At 45.5% G+C, this 18,267-nt stretch overlaps 2 long non-coding RNA genes across 2 annotated transcripts; both read right to left on the reverse strand.

The window, feature by feature from the left end:
- Positions 1-354: 354 nt before the first annotated feature.
- Positions 355-4,718, reverse strand: LOC127923642 (uncharacterized). Its single transcript, XR_008114937.1, has 7 exons — positions 4,566-4,718; positions 4,332-4,448; positions 3,903-3,980; positions 3,669-3,824; positions 1,288-1,482; positions 898-1,131; positions 355-468 (listed from the first exon to the last, which is right to left on the reverse strand). It is a non-coding gene; the product is annotated as an uncharacterized LOC127923642 (long non-coding RNA).
- An 11,456-nt stretch (positions 4,719-16,174) lies between these two features.
- Positions 16,175-17,651, reverse strand: LOC127923640 (uncharacterized). The gene is made up of 3 exons (XR_008114935.1): positions 17,441-17,651; positions 16,694-16,805; positions 16,175-16,599 (listed from the first exon to the last, which is right to left on the reverse strand). It is a non-coding gene; the product is annotated as an uncharacterized LOC127923640 (long non-coding RNA).
- Between the last annotated feature and the right edge of the window lie 616 nt (positions 17,652-18,267).

Below are 18,267 nucleotides of genomic sequence, written 5' to 3' on the forward strand. Positions count from 1 at the left end.
CTGCCGGTTACTAGTCCAACGCTCTAACCACTAGGCTACCTGCCGGTTACTAGTCCAACACTCTAACCACTAGACTACCTGCTGGTTACTAGTCCAACACTCTAACCACTAGACTACCTGCTGGTTACTAGTCCAACACTCTAACCACTAGGCTACCTGCCGGTTACTAGTCCAACACTCTAACCACTAGGCTACCTGCCGGTTACTAGTCCAACACTCTAACCACTAGACTACCTGCTGGTTACTAGTCCAACACTCTAACCACTAGACTACCTGCTGGTTACTAGTCCAACACTCTAACCACTAGGCTACCTGCTGGTTACTAGTCCAACACTCTAACCACTAGACTACCTGCTGGTTACTAGTCCAACACTCTAACCACTAGACTACCTGCTGGTTACTAGTCCAACACTCTAACCACTAGACTACCTGCTGGTTACTAGTCCAACACTCTAACCACTAGACTACCTGCTGGTTACTAGTCCAACACTCTAACCACTAGGCTACCTGCCGGTTACTAGTCCAACGCTCTAACCACTAGGCTACCTGCCGGTTACTAGTCCAACACTCTAACCACTAGACTACCTGCCGGTTACTAGTCCAACACTCTAACCACTAGACTACCTGCTGGTTACTAGTCCAACACTCTAACCACTAGACTACCTGCCGGTTACTAGTCCAACGCTCTAACCACTAGGCTACCTGCCGGTTACTAGTCCAACACTCTAACCACTAGACTACCTGCTGGTTACTAGTCCAACACTCTAACCACTAGACTACCTGCTGGTTACTAGTCCAACACTCTAACCACTAGACTACCTGCTGGTTACTAGTCCAACACTCTAACCACTAGACTACCTGCCGGTTACTAGTCCAACGCTCTAACCACTAGGCTACCTGCTGGTTACTAGTCCAACACTCTAACCACTAGACTACCTGCTGGTTACTAGTCCAACACTCTAACCACTAGACTACCTGCTGGTTACTAGTCCAACACTCTAACCACTAGACTACCTGCTGGTTACTAGTCCAACACTCTAACCACTAGACTACCTGCTGGTTACTAGTCCAACACTCTAACCACTAGACTACCTGCTGGTTACTAGTCCAACACTCTAACCACTAGACTACCTGCTGGTTACTAGTCCAACACTCTAACCACTAGACTACCTGCTGGTTACTAGTCCAACACTCTAACCACTAGGCTACCTGCCGGTTACTAGTCCAACGCTCTAACCACTAGGCTACCTGCCGGTTACTAGTCCAACACTCTAACCACTAGACTACCTGCTGGTTACTAGTCCAACACTCTAACCACTAGACTACCTGCTGGTTACTAGTCCAACACTCTAACCACTAGACTACCTGCTGGTTACTAGTCCAACACTCTAACCACTAGACTACCTGCTGGTTACTAGTCCAACACTCTAACCACTAGACTACCTGCTGGTTACTAGTCCAACACTCTAACCACTAGACTACCTGCTGGTTACTAGTCCAACACTCTAACCACTAGGCTACCTGCCGGTTACTAGTCCAACGCTCTAACCACTAGGCTACCTGCCGGTTACTAGTCCAACACTCTAACCACTAGACTACCTGCTGGTTACTAGTCCAACACTCTAACCACTAGACTACCTGCTGGTTACTAGTCCAACACTCTAACCACTAGGCTACCTGCTGGTTACTAGTCCAACACTCTAACCACTAGACTACCTGCTGGTTACTAGTCCAACACTCTAACCACTAGGCTACCTGCTGGTTACTGGCCCAACACTCTAACCACTAGACTATCTGCTGGTTACTAGTCCAACGCTCTAACCACTAGACTACCTGCTGGTTACTAGTCCAACACTCTAACCACTAGACTACCTGCTGGTTACTAGTCCAACACTCTAACCACTAGGCTACCTGCTGGTTACTGGCCCAACACTCTAACCACTAGGCTACCTGCCGGTTACTAGTCCAACACTCTAACCACTAGGCTACCTGCTGGTTACTAGTCCAACACTCTAACCGCTAGGCTACCTGCTGGTTACTAGTCCAACGCTCTAACCACTAGACTACCTGCTGGTTACTAGTCCAACGCTCTAACCACTAGGCTACCTGCTGGTTACTAGTCCAACACTCTAACCATTAGGCTACCTGCTGGTTACTGGCCCAACACTCTAACCACTAGACTACCTGCTGGTTACTAGTCCAACACTCTAACCATTAGGCTACCTGCTGGTTACTAGCCCAACACTCTAACCACTAGGCTACCTGCTGGTTACTAGTCCAACACTCTAACCACTAGTCTACCTGCTGGTTACTAGTCCAACACTCTGACCACTAGACTACCTGCTGGTTACTAGTCCAACACTCTAACCATTAGGCTACCTGCTGGTTACTAGCCCAACACTCTAACCACTAGGCTACCTGCTGGTTACTAGTCCAACACTCTAACCACTAGGCTACCTGCTGGTTACTAGTCCAACGCTCTAACCACTAGGCTACCTGCTGGTTACTAGTCCAATGCTCTAACCACTAGGCTACCTGCTGGTTACTAGTCCAACGCTCTAACCACTAGGCTACCTGCTGGTTACTAGTCCAACGCTCTAACCACTAGGCTACCTGCTGGTTACTAGTCCAATGCTCTAACCACTAGACTACCTGCTGGTTACTAGTCCAATGCTCTAACCACTAGACTACCTGCTGGTTACTAGCCCAACGCTCTAACCACTAGACTACCTGCCGGTTACTAGCCCAACACTCTAACCACTAGGCTACCTGCTGGTTACTAGTCCAACACTCTAACCACTAGACTACCTGCTGGTTACTAGTCCAACGCTCTAACCACTAGACTACCTGCTGGTTACTAGTCCAACGCTCTAACCACTAGACTACCTGCTGGTTACTAGTCCAACGCTCTAACCACTAGCCTACCTGCTGGTTACTAGTCCAACGCTCTAACCACTAGACTACCTGCTGGTTACTAGCCCAACGCTCTAACCACTAGACTACCTGCCGGTTACTAACCCAACACTCTAACCACTAGGCTACCTGCTGGTTACTAGTCCAACACTCTAACCACTAGACTACCTGCTGGTTACTAGTCCAACGCTCTAACCACTAGACTACCTGCCGGTTACTAGTCCAACACTCTAACCACTAGACTACCTGCTGGTTACTAGTCCAACGCTCTAACCACTAGACTACCTGCCGGTTACTAGTCCAACACTCTAACCACTAGACTACCTGCTGGTTACTAGTCCAACGCTCTAACCACTAGACTACCTGCTGGTTACTAGTCCAACACTCTAACCACTAGACTACCTGCCGGTTACTAGTCCAATGCTCTAACCACTTTATCAATAGGCTACCTGCTGGTTACTAGTCCAACACTCTAACCACAGACTACCTGCTGGTTACTAGTTCACACTCTAACCACTAGACTACCTGCACTAGTCCAACACTCTGACCATTCAGACTACCTGCCGGTTACTAGCCCAACGCTCTAACCACTAGACTACCTGCTGGTTACTAGTCCAACGCTCTAACCACTAGGCTACTTGCTGGTTACTAGTCCAACACTCTAACCACTAGACTACCTGCCGGTTACTAGCGCAACGCTCTAACCACTAGACTACCTGCTGGTTACTAGTCCAACGCTCTAACCACTAGACTACCTGCTGGTTACTAGTCCAACGCTCTAACCACTAGGCTACCTGCTGGTTACTAGTCCAACGCTCTAACCACTAGACTACCTGCTGGTTACTAGTCCAACACTCTAACCACTAGGCTACCTGCCGGTTACTAGTCCAACACTCTAACCACTAGGCTACCTGCTGGTTACTAGTCCAACACTCTAACCACTAGGCTACCTGCCGGTTACTAGTCCAACGCTCTAACCACTAGGCTACCTGCTGGTTACTAGTCCAACGCTCTAACCACTAGGCTACCTGCTGGTTACTAGTCCAACGCTCTAACCACTAGGCTACCTGCTGGTTACTAGTCCAATGCTCTAACCACTAGACTACCTGCTGGTTACTAGTCCAATGCTCTAACCACTAGACTACCTGCTGGTTACTAGCCCAACGCTCTAACCACTAGACTACCTGCCGGTTACTAGCCCAACACTCTAACCACTAGGCTACCTGCTGGTTACTAGTCCAACACTCTAACCACTAGGCTACCTGCTGGTTACTAGTCCAACGCTCTAACCACTAGGCTACTTGCTGGTTACTAGCCCAACACTCTAACCACTAGACTACCTGCTGGTTACTAGTCCAACACTCTAACCACTAGGCTACCTGCTGGTTACTAGTCCAACACTCTAACCACTAGGCTACCTGCTGGTTACTAGTCCAACACTCTAACCACTAGTCTACCTGCTGGTTACTAGTCCAACGCTCTAACCACTAGGCTACCTGCTGGTTACTAGTCCAACACTCTAACCACTAGTCTACCTGCTGGTTACTAGTCCAACGCTCTAACCACTAGACTACCTGCTGCTTACTAGTCCAACGCTCCAACCACTAGACTACCTGCTGGTTACTAGTCCAACACTCTAACCACTAGACTACCTGCTGGTTACTAGTCCAACACTCTAACCACTAGGCTACCTGCTGGTTACTAGTCCAACACTCTAACCACTAGGCTACCTGCTGGTTACTAGTCCAACACTCTAACCACTAGGCTACCTGCTGGTTACTAGTCCAACACTCTAACCACTAGTCTACCTGCTGGTTACTAGTCCAACGCTCTAACCACGAGACTACCTGCTGGTTACTAGTCCAACACTCTAACCACTAGTCTACCTGCTGGTTACTAGTCCAACGCTCTAACCACTAGGCTACCTGCTGGTTACTAGTCCAACACTCTAACCACTAGTCTACCTGCTGGTTACTAGTCCAACGCTCTAACCACTAGACTACCTGCTGGTTACTAGTCCAACGCTCTAACCACTAGACTACCTGCTGGTTACTAGTCCAACACTCTAACCACTAGACTACCTGCTGGTTACTAGTCCAACACTCTAACCACTAGACTACCTGCTGGTTACTAGTCCAACGCTCGAACCACTAGGCTACCTGCTGGTTACTAGTCCAACGCTCTAACCACTAGACTACCTGCTGGTTACTAGTCCAACACTCTAACCACTAGTCTACTAGTCTGCTCTTATGGACCGTCCTCTTCAATGGGGGGTCCAGGAGGCTGAGATAACCATTGCGAAAATTTAGTCGTCAATTTCTTTGTGAAATATGTGTGCTATTATCTTGCTGGAAGATCCACTTGCAGGCAGAGGAAACCAGGTTTTTGGCTAAAATGTTCTGGTACTGGGTAAAGTTCATGATGCCGTTGACCCTAACAAGGGCCTCAGGACCAATGGAAGCAAAATATCCCCAAAACATCAAAGATCCACCACCATATTTTACAGTAGGTGTGGGGGGGGTTCTTTTCTGCTTATCACATCCTTCTTTCAACACCAAACCCTGGCCGAAGAGCTCTGTTTTCATGTAATCTGACCATAACATTGAATCCAATTACATTCGTTGGATGACATGAAAATAGCTATAAAAATATTCATATTGTCTATAGACTACTAACTTGGCCATCTGAAACTTCTTTATGAGCGGTCTCTTTTTGCTCCTAGTCAATCCTCTGTTCCTGTCATGTGATATTCGCTCCTACTCGTTCAGTCAACCCTCTTCCTGTCATGTGACATTCAGCTTTATAATGCCATTCGCTCCTACTCATTCAGTCAACCCTCTCTTCCTGTCATGTGATATTCAGCTTTATAATGCCATTCGCTCCTACAGTCAACCCTCTCTTCCTGTCAGTCAGCATGCCAACATTCAGTCTCTTCCTGTCATGTGATACTCAGCTTTATAATGCCATTCGCTCCTACTCATTCAGTCAACCCTCTCTTCCTGTCATGTGATATTCAGCTTTATAATGCCATTCGCTCCTACTCATTCAGTCAACCCTCTCTTCCTGTCATGTGATATTCAGCTTCATAATGCCATTCGCTCCTACTCATTCAGTCAAACCTCTCTTCCTGTCATGTGATATTCAGCTTTATAATGCCATTCGCTCCTACTTGTTCAGTCAACCCTCTCTTCCTGTCATGTGATATTCAGCTTTATAATGCCATTCGCTCCTACTCGTTCAGTCAAACCTCTCTTCCTGTCATGTGATATTCAGCTTTATAATGCCATTCGCTCCTACTCGTTCAGTCAACCCTCTCTTCCTGTCATGTGATATTCAGCTTTATAATGCCATTCGCTCCTACTCGTTCAGTCAACCCTCTCTTCCTGTCATGTGACATTCAGCTTCATAATGCCATTCGCTCCTACTCATTCAGTCAACCCTCTCTTCCTGTCATGTGATATTCAGCTTTATAATGCCATTCGCTCCTACTCGTTCAGTCAACCCTCTCTTCCTGTCATGTGATATGTGATATTCACCACTCTAAAACTGACTCCTTATCAGTCTTCTCATCTGGGCAGTCATCTTTCCCCCGATCCTTCTCTTCCTCTCTCCTAGTGATTTGGGTCACAGCTGGTCTGCCAGAGGGAATGTGAGTTGGTACCTTGGCCTGGCTGAGTGGTGAGAGGACTGGGTCACAGCTGGTCTGCCAGAGGGAATGTAAGGTGGGGGGCTGAGTGGTGAGAGGACTGGGTCACAGCTGGTCTGCCAGAGGGAATGAAGGTGGGGGCTGAGTGGTTGGGTACCTGGTCTGCCAGAGGGAATGTAAGGTGGGGGCTGAGTGGTGAGAGGACTGGGTCACAGCTGGTCTGCCAGAGGGAATGTAAGGTGGGGGGCTGAGTGGTGAGAGGACTGGGTCACAGCTGGTCTGCCAGAGGGAATGTAAGGTGGGGGGCTGAGTGGTGAGAGGACTGGGTCACAGCTGGTCTGCCAGAGGGAATGTAAGGTGGGGGGCTGAGTGGTGAGAGAAACAATCTGACTTAATTTAAGGCAGAACTCCTTCAAATCAAATCAAATCACATTTTATTGGTCACATACACATGGTGAGCAGATGTTAATGCGAGTGTAGCGAAATGCTTGTGCTTCTAGTTCCGACAATGCAGTAATAACCAACGAGTAATCTAACTAACAATTCCAAAACGACTGTCTTATACACAGTGTAAGGGGATAAAGAATATGTACATAAAGATATATATGAATGAGTGATGGTACAGAACGGCATAGGCAAGATGCAGTAGATGGTATCGAGTGCAGTATATACATATGAGATGAGTAATGTAGGGTATGTAAACATTATATTAAGTAGCTAGTGATATATTTTACATCGATTTCCATTATTAAAGTGGCTGGAGTTGAGTCAGTGTGTTGGCCTTGAGAAGCTGTTTTTCAGTCTCTCGGTCCCAGCTTTGATGCACCTGTACTGACCTCGCCTTCTGGATGATAGCGGGGTGAACAGGCAGTGGCTCGGGTACTGACCTCGCCTACTGGATGATAGTGGGGTGAACAGGCAGTGGCTCGGGTACTGACCTCGCCTTCTGGATGATAGCGGGGTGAACAGGCAGTGGCTCGGGTACTGACCTCGCCTACTGGATGATAGCGGGGTGAACAGGCAGTGGCTCGGGTCCTGACCCTTCTGGATGATAGCGGGGTGAACAGGCAGTGGCTCGGGTCCTGACCCTTCTGGATGATAGCGGGGTGAACAGGCAGTGGCTCGGGTACTGACCCTTCTGGATGATAGCGGGGTGAACAGGCAGTGGCTCGGTACTGACCCTTCTGGATGATAGCGGGTGAACAGGCAGTGGCTCGGGTACTGACCCTTCTGGATGATAGCGGGGTGAACAGGCAGTGGCTCGGGTACTGACCCTTCTGGATGATAGCGGGGTGAACAGGCAGTGGCTCGGGTACTGACCCTTCTGGATGATAGCGGGGTGAACAAGCAGTGGCTCGGGTACTGACCTCGCCTTCTGGATGATAGCGGGGTGAACAGGCAGTGGCTCGGGTACTGATCCTTCTGGATGATAGCGGGGTGAACAGGCAGTGGCTCGGGTCCTGACCCTTCTGGATGATAGCGGGGTGAACAGGCAGTGGCTCGGGTACTGACCCTTCTGGATGATAGCGGGGTGAACAGGCAGTGGCTCGGGTACTGACCCTTCTGGATGATAGCGGGGTGAACAGGCAGTGGCTCGGGTACTGACCCTTCTGGATGATAGCGGGGTGAACAGGCAGTGGCTCGGGTACTGACCCTTCTGGATGATAGCGGGGTGAACAGGCAGTGGCTCGGGTACTGACCCTTCTGGATGATAGCGGGGTGAACAAGCAGTGGCTCGGGTACTGACCTCGCCTTCTGGATGATAGCGGGGTGAACAGGCAAACGGGTACTGACCTCGCCTTCTGGATGATAGCGGGTGAACAGGCAGTGGCTCGGGTACTGACCCTTCTGGATGATAGCGGGGTGAACAGGCAGTGGCTCGGGTACTGACCCTTCTGGATGATAACGGGGTAAACAGGCAGTGGCTCGGGTACTGACCCTTCTGGATGATAGCGGGGTGAACAGGCAGTGGCTCGGGTACTGACCCTTCTGGATGATAGCGGGGTGAACAGGCAGTGGCTCGGGTACTGATCCTTCTGGATGATAGCGGGGTGAACAGGCAGTGGCTCGGGTACTGACCCTTCTGGATGATAGCGGGGTGAACAGGCAGTGGCTCGGGTACTGACCCTTCTGGATGATAGCGGGGTGAACAGGCAGTGGCTCGGGTACTGACCCTTCTGGATGATAGCGGGGTGAACAGGCAGTGGCTCGGGTACTGACCTCGCCTTCTGGATGATAGCGGGGTGAACAGGCAGTGGCTCGGGTACTGACCTCGCCTTCTGGATGATAGCGGGGTGAACAGGCAGTGGCTCGGGTACTGACCTCGCCTTCTGGATGATAGCGGGGTGAACAGGCAGTGGCTCGGGTACTGACCCTTCTGGATGATAGCGGGGTGAACAGGCAGTGGCTCGGGTACTGACCCTTCTGGATGATAGCGGGGTGAACAGGCAGTGGCTCGGGTACTGACCCTTCTGGATGATAGCGGGGTGAACAGGCAGTGGCTCGGGTACTGACCCTTCTGGATGATAGCGGGGTGAACAGGCAGTGGCTCGGGTACTGACCCTTCTGGATGATAGCGGGGTAAACAGGCAGTGGCTCAGACTACTGACCCTTCTGGATGATAGCGGGGTGAACAGGCAGTGGCTCGGGTACTGACCCTTCTGGATGATAGCGGGGTGAACAGGCAGTGGCTCGGGTACTGATCCTTCTGGATGATAGCGGGGTGAACAGGCAGTGGCTCGGGTACTGATCCTTCTGGATGATAGCGGGGTAAACAGGCAGTGGCTCGGGTACTGACCCTTCTGGATGATAACGGGGTGAACAGGCAGTGGCTAAAGGGTCCTGACCCTTCTGGATGATAGCGGGGTGAACAGGCAGTGGCTCGGGTACTGACCCTTCTGGATGATAGCGGGGTGAACAAGCAGTGGCTCGGGTACTGACCCTTCTGGATGATAGCGGGGTAAACAGGCAGTGGCTCGGGTACTGACCCTTCTGGATGATAGCGGGGTGAACAAGCAGTGGCTCGGGTACTGACCCTTCTGGATGATAGCGGGGTGAACAAGCAGTGGCTCGGGTACTGACCCTTCTGGATGATAGCGGGGTAAACAGGCAGTGGCTCGGGTACTGACCCTTCTGGATGATAGCGGGGTGAACAGGCAGTGGCTCGGGTACTGATCCTTCTGGATGATAGCGGGGTGAACAAGCAGTGGCTCGGGTACTGACCCTTCTGGATGATAGCGGGGTAAACAGGCAGTGGCTCGGGTACTGACCCTTCTGGATGATAGCGGGGTGAACAGGCAGTGGCTCGGGTACTGATCCTTCTGGATGATAACGGGGTGAACAGGCAGTGGCTCGGGTACTGATCCTTCTGGATGATAGCGGGGTGAACAGGCAGTGGCTCGGGTACTGATCCTTCTGGATGATAGCGGGGTGAACAGGCCTTCACTCCTGCTTGGCAGTTGTCCCACAACATAACCAGCCACTAGCCTGGCTGTATACTGCCCAGGAAGACAAGGCATGACAACGATAGAAGTGGCTAAATCATGTATAGTGTAGAGGACTAACCACCACAGCCGTATTGTGGCACAAATACCTTTGTGCAACCCCCATTCTATATAACTAAAGGCAACGCCCATTCTATATAACTGAACTAAAGGCAACCCCCATTCTATATAACTAAAGGCAACACCCATTCTATATAACTGAACTAAAGACAACCCCCATTCTATATAACTGAACTAAAGACAACCCCCATTCTATATAACTGAACTGAAGACAACCCCCATTCTATATAACTGAACTAAAGACAACCCCCATTCTATATAACTGAACTAAAGACAACCCCCATTCTATATAACTGAACTAAAGGCAACCCCCATTCTATATAACTGAACTAAAGACAACCCCCATTCTATATAACTGAACTAAAGACAACCCCCATTCTATATAACTGAACTAAAGACAACCCTGGGTAACTGTAAAGCCCCCCATTCTATAACTGAACTAAAGACAACCCCCATTCTATATAACTGAACTAAAGACAACCCCCATTCTATATAACTGTTCTAGTCAAGGACATTCCTATGTACAGTGCCTTGATTTCCAAAGTATTCGGCCCCCTTGAACTTTGCGACCTTTTGCCACATTTCAGGCTTCAAACATAAAGATATAAAACTGTATTTTTTTGTGAAGAATCAACAACAAGTGGGACACAATCATGAAGTGGAACGACATTTATTGGATATTTCAAACTTTTTTAACAAATCAAAAACTGAAAAATTGGGTCTCCTGAGGGATCTCCTCCCAGACCTGGACTAAAGCATCCGCCAACTCCTGGACAGTCTGTGGTGCAACGTGGCGTTGGTGGATGGAGCGAGACATGATGTCCCAGATGTGCTGAATTGGATTCAGGTCTGGGGAACGGGCGGGCCAGTCCATAGCATCAAGGCCTTCCTCTTGCAGGAACTGCTGACACACTCCAGCCACATGAGGTCTAGCATTGTCTTGCATTAGGAGGAATCAGGGCCAACCGCACCAGCATATGGTCTCACAAGGGGTCTGAGGATCTCATCTCGGTACCTACTGGCAGTCAGGCTCCTCTGGCAGCACATGGAGGGCTGTGCGGCCCCCAAAAATGCCACCCCACACCATGACTGACCCACTGCCAAACCGGTCATGCTGGAGGATGTTGCAGGCAGCAGAACGTTCTCCACGGCGTCTCCAGACTGTCACATGTGCTCAGTGTGAACCTGCTTTCATCATGTCTAGCACAGGGCGCCAGTGGCGAATTTGCCAATCTTGGTGTTCTCTGGCAAATGCCAAATGTCCTGCACGGTGTTGGGCTGTAAGCACAACCCCCACCTGTGGACATCGGGCCCTCATTCCACCCTCATGGAGTCTGTTTCTGACCGTTTGAGCAGACACATGCACATTTGTGGCCTGCTGGAGGTCATTTTGCAGGGCTCTGGCAGTGCTCCTCCTTGCACAAAGGCGGAGGTAGCGGTCCTGCTGCTGGGTTGTTGCCCTCCTCCACGTTCTGATGTACTGGCCTGTCTCCTATTTATGCCTCCATGCTCTGGACACTACGCTGTCAGACACAGCAAACCTTCTTGCCACAGCTCGCACTGATGTTCCATCCTGGATGAGCTGCACTACCTAAGCCACCTGTGTGGGTTGTAGACTCCGTCTCATGTCGATCACTAGTGTGAAAGCACCGCCAGCATTCAAAAGTGACCAAAACATCAGCCAGGAAGCATAGGAACTGAGAAGTGGTCTGTAGTCACCACCTGCAGAACCACTCCTTTATTGGGGGTGCTAATTCTTGCTAATTGCCTATAATTTCCACCTGTTGTCTATTCCATTTGCACAACAGCATGTGACATTTATTGTCAATCAGTGTTGCTTCCTAAGCGGACAGTTTGATTTCACAGAAGTGTGATTGACTTGGAGTTACATTGTGTTGTTTAAGTGTTCCCTTATATTTTTTGAGCAGTGTATATTCTATCCACACTGTCCATGTCTATACAACCCATCACACATATTTATACTAGATATACTATATATATATTCTATCCACACTGTCCATGTCTATACATCCCATCACACATATTTATACTAGATATACTATATATATATTCTATCCACACTGTCCATGTCTATACATCCCATCACACATATTTATACTACAGATATACTATATATATTCTATCCACACTGTCCATGTCTATACATCCCATCACACATATTTATACTAGATATACTATATATATATTCTATCCACACTGTCCATGTCTTTACATCCCATCACAACATACATATTTATACTACAGATATACTATATATATATTCTATCCACACTGTCCATGTCTATACATCCCATCACACATATTTATACTACAGATATACTATATATATTCTATCCACACTGTCCATGTCTATACATCCCATCACACATATTTATACTAGATATACTATATATATATTCTATCCACACTGTCCATGTCTATACATCCCATCACACATATTTATACTACAGATATACTATATATATTCTATCCACACTGTCCATGTCTATACATCCCATCACACATATTTATACTACAGATATACTATATATATATTCTATCCACACTGTCCATGTCTATACATCCCATCACACATATTTATACTACAGATATACTATATATATTCTATCCACACTGTCCATGTCTATACATCCCATCACACATATTTATACTAGATATACTATATATATTCTATCCACACTGTCCATGTCTATACATCCCATCACACATATTTATACTACAGATATACTATATATATTCTATCCACACTGTCCATGTCTATACATCCCATCACACATATTTATACTACAGATATACAATATATATATTCTATCCACACTGTCCATGTCTTTACATCCGATCACAACATATGTATTTATACTACAGATATACTATATATATTCTATCCACACTGTCCATGTCTATACATCCCATCACACATATTTATACTACAGATATACTATATATATTCTATCCACACTGTCCATGTCTTTACATCCCATCACACATATTTATACTACAGATATACTATATATATTCTATCCACACTGTCCATGTCTATACATCCCATCACACATATTTATACTACAGATATACTATATATATTCTATCCACACTGTCCATGTCTATACATCCCATCACAACATACATATTTATACTACAGATATACTATATATATTCTATCCACACTGTCCATGTCTATACATCCCATCACACATATTTATACTACAGATATACTATATATATATTCTATCCACACTGTCCATGTCTATACATCCCATCACACATATTTATACTACAGATATACTATATATATTCTATCCACACTGTCCATGTCTATACATCCCATCACAACATACATATTTATACTACAGATATACTATATATATATTCTATCCACACTGTCCATGTCTATACATCCCATCACACATATTTATACTAGATATACTATATATATATTCTATCCACACTGTCCATGTCTATACATCCCATCACAACATACATATTTATACTACAGATATACTATATATATATTCTATCCACACTGTCCATGTCTATACATCCCATCACACATATTTATACTAGATATACTATATATATATTCTATCCACACTGTCCATGTCTATACATCCCATCACAACATACATATTTATACTACAGATATACTATATATATATTCTATCCACACTGTCCATGTCTTTACATCCTATCACAACATATGTATTTATACTACGGACTCCAACATCGTTCATCCTAATATTTATACATTTCTTAATTCCATTATTTTCGTTTTAAATGTGTGTGTATTGTTAGATATTACTGCACTGTTTGGAGCTAGGAACATTAAGCATTTCACTACACCCGCAATAACATCTGCTGAATGTGTACGAGACCAATAACATCTGCTAAATGTGTACGAGACCAATAACATCTGCTGTGTACGAGACCAATAACATCTGCTGTGTACGAGACCAATAACATCTGCTGAATGTGTACGAGACCAATAACATCTGATGTGTACGAGACCAATAACATCTGATGTGTACGAGACCAATAACATCTGCTGAATGTGTACGAGACCAATAACATCTGATGAATGTGTACGAGACCAATAACATCTGCTGAATGTGTACGAGACCAATAACATCTGCTGTGTACGAGACCAATAACATCTGCTAAATGTGTACGAGACCAATAACATCTGCTAAATGTGTACGAGACCAGTAACATCTGCTGAATGTGTACGAGACCAATAACATCTGCTGAATGTGTACGAGACCAATAACATCTGCTGAATGTGTACGAGACCAATAACATCTGCTGAATGTGTACGAGACCAATAACATCTGCTGAATGTGTACGAGACCAGTAACATCTGATGTGTACGAGACCAGTAACATCTGATGTGTACGAGACCAGTAACATCTGAATGTGTACGAGACCAATCACATCTGAATGTGTACGAGACCAGTAACATCTGCTGAATGTGAACGAGACCAATAACATCTGAATGTGAACGAGACCAGTAACATCTGAATGTGTACGAGACCAATAACATCTGATGTGTACGAGACCAATAACATCTGATGTGTACGAGACCAATAACATCTGATGTGTACGAGACCAATAACATCTGATGTGTACGAGACCAATAACATCTGAATGTGTACGAGACCAATAACATCTGAATGTGTACGAGACCAATAACATCTGCTGAATGTGTACGAGACCAATAACATCTGATGTGTACGAGACCAATAACATCTGATGTGTACGAGACCAATAACATCTGATGTGTACGAGACCAATAACATCTGATGTGTACGAGACCAATAACATCTGAATGTGTACGAGACCAATAACATCTGATGTGTACGAGACCAATAACATCTGATGTGTACGAGACCAATAACATCTGCTGAATGTGTACGAGACCAATAACATCTGATGTGTACGAGACCAATAACATCTGATGTGTACGAGACCAATAACATCTGGGGCCTGTTGCACAAAACTAGGATAAGGGATTAAGCCAGGATATCTTGGTGATCCTGGCTCAATTGATCCGTAATCCGGTTGCACTAAAGATGGATAGGGGGCAGGAGGATATGTTATGGTATAAATTACCATGGAGATTTATTCTGTGGAGCTAGCCTGCTCCAGACCAGGCTAAATTCCAGGATCTATTTAATCTCATCCCTAATGTCAGTCAGCAGTCACCACAAATGGAAACCAATAGTTATTTCACTGCTCACTATACATTGTTATCACATATAACTAGACCCACTGTCATTATTTAAACGTTTGTGATCATTAATTTCAATGATTTTGGATAAAAATGATTTTTAGATGTTGCTATCATTAGATAATTTACAGTTTCCCATAGACTATATATAAAATGATAGAATATTAGGGCCACAGAGGGAAAAAAGACAAGTCATAATATTGTAATCAGTTGTTTTAAAGGAGGACAGTTGTTAAAATGACAGATGCGGGGCATTTCGTGAAATTGTACTTCAGTATGGTTTCATAAACAAAGACATGCTGATGTGCCAGAATATTAAGTATCACATTGTCATAAGTATCAAAACTGTAAAAACAATATGTAGCTTTTCTGCAGAAAGAACCAGTCTCATAAATTTATGACTTTATCCTTTTTCTTCAGTGTGGCCCTAGTACTCTGTCATATAAACAAATACACATTCCATATGAATATAAAACACAATGTGTAACATTATGTTCCTTTATTGAATAAGGACAAAACAAAGCAGGTAAACCATCAGCTCCTTTCGAAACTGAAGTCACAGTGACACTACAAGATGGAAAGCACAGAATCCAAGCATATTATACAAAATGATACATACACATTCAAAGGTCTGTATATAACACACCCTGCATGTCTGCACACTAAAATAAATGCAGGACAAATCCATACACATCAACTGAACAGACAAATGAATGGATGCAGTAGCCTCCTGCAGCCTTGTATTACACACAGTATACCGCACAAACATCATAAGAGGCCAAATTCGTAAAAAACGAACCCAAAAAACCCAAATTCCTCTGCCACCGCAGGACATATTTAACCAAAATTGAAAGCACACATACTAACTAAAATAATTCAACACATATTGGTCCCTCAGCAGCCGACCACTGTCGTCATCAGGGAAGATTGCCGGATTGTCCCAGTCCATGGCTGGTGGCACTCTGGGGCCCTCTCCTTCCTCAGGCAGGCCACATTGTGGAGGACAGCACAAGCCACAGTAATATCACATGCCCTAACAGGGCTGACCCTTAATTTGTGAAGGCAGTGAAAGCGTGCCTTCAGGAGGCCAAAGGTCATTTCAACTCTGGCCCTGGTCCTGGCATGGGCATGGTTGTAGGCCTGCTGTGCTTCCTGGGGGTCTGTGAAAGGTGTCAGGAGAAAAGGCTGGCAGCCATACCCCCTGTCTCCCAGCAACACACCAGAGAATTCACCTGTCAACACAAAATCTCATCATTACTACCTCATAAACACAGTGATATTCTTGACACAGCCATGATGGTTATAAATAGGGGTTGTGTGGCTTACCTTGTGATAGGCACTGATAGATTTCAGAGGCCCGAAAGATTCTGGAGTCATGGACTGAGCCAGGCCATTTTGCCACAACATTGCTGATCACACAGTCAGCATTGCAGACCATCTGAAATCATAAGATGAGGAATATTACACCAATCAATGCACATCACTGGCAGATTTTTTTTGCTTATTTTCCTAGGTAATTTTGCTCAAGAAAATATTCAAGATGTTTTTTAGATATTTTTTTTTTACTGAAAACAAGACAAAAATACTAAGTAAGAAAGACATTTTTGCAGTGCAGTGAGCAACCGACCTTGGGTCCTTTGAAAGGCGCTATATAAATTAAAGTGACTATTATTATTATAGCTCATCTATTTATTCAATTAAATTTTATTTATATAGCACTTTTCACAATTGTTTCATTCTGTCAAAGCAGCTTTACATTAATGAAAGCAGGAGAAACACAAAAAAAACGGTGGACAACATAAGAAGCAGAGTACAACGGCTAAGATTAAACCGTACTGAGCGTAGTAACGTTAAATAATAATGTAAGGCTTTAATAATAATTTATCATAGCTTTATACAGTGTGATGGACTTACTGTACACAATTTCACTCATATCTGCAGTGCATTTCAATAAAAAATTTAACCGTTTCATAATTACAGTACAACTGCGTTTTTGGAGATGTGAATTAAATATTTGAATTGTAATTGTGATGTTTCAGCGGAGCGGTGAGTGTGTAATTGTGCACTACTTACGCATTCAGGCGGTCTGCAATACTTTGCCACGCTTTTTCTCTTTGCTTTATCACTGTGGCGGTGTTGCCTTTCTTCTTAATTATATCTTTTACCTCCTCGTATGCCTCCATGAGGATTTGTGCTTCCGACGGGGAAAAGTACGCGGCTCTAGTTGCCATGGTAAATCAGTTAATCTGTGATCTGTGGCGGGGTCTATTTGAGTGAGCCGTGAGCGCACCTATCCAGGATTGGTTTCACCTGGCTTAATGAATCCGTGTCTGCTCATCCTGGCTTGGTCTTTGTGCAACCAATTAAGCCTGGACGCACATGTTTTGGCTTCATTGAGCTCAGCTGAGTCATTTATCCCGGATGTCTTAATTCTACTTTTGTGCAACAGGCCCCTGATGTGTACGAGACCAATAACATCTGATGTGTACGAGACCAATAACATCTGATGTGTACGAGACCAATAACATCTGCTGAATGTGTACGAGACCAATAACATCTGCTGAATGTGTACGAGACCAATAACATCTGCTGAATGTGTACGAGACCAATAACATCTGCTGAATGTGTACGAGACCAATAACATCTGCTGAATGTGTACGAGACCAATAACATCTGATGTGTACGAGACCAGTAACATCTGATGAATGTGTACGAGACCAATAACATCTGATGAATGTGTACGAGACCAATAACATCTGATGAATGTGTACGAGACCAATAACATCTGCTGAATGTGTACGAGACCAGTAACATCTGCTGAATGTGTACGAGACCAATAACATCTGATGTGTACGAGACCAATAACATCTGATGTGTACGAGACCAATAACATCTGCTGA

Source organism: Oncorhynchus keta, unplaced genomic scaffold, assembly GCF_023373465.1.
Source record: "Oncorhynchus keta strain PuntledgeMale-10-30-2019 unplaced genomic scaffold, Oket_V2 Un_contig_3029_pilon_pilon, whole genome shotgun sequence".
In the NCBI taxonomy this organism is placed as follows: domain Eukaryota; kingdom Metazoa; phylum Chordata; class Actinopteri; order Salmoniformes; family Salmonidae; genus Oncorhynchus; species Oncorhynchus keta.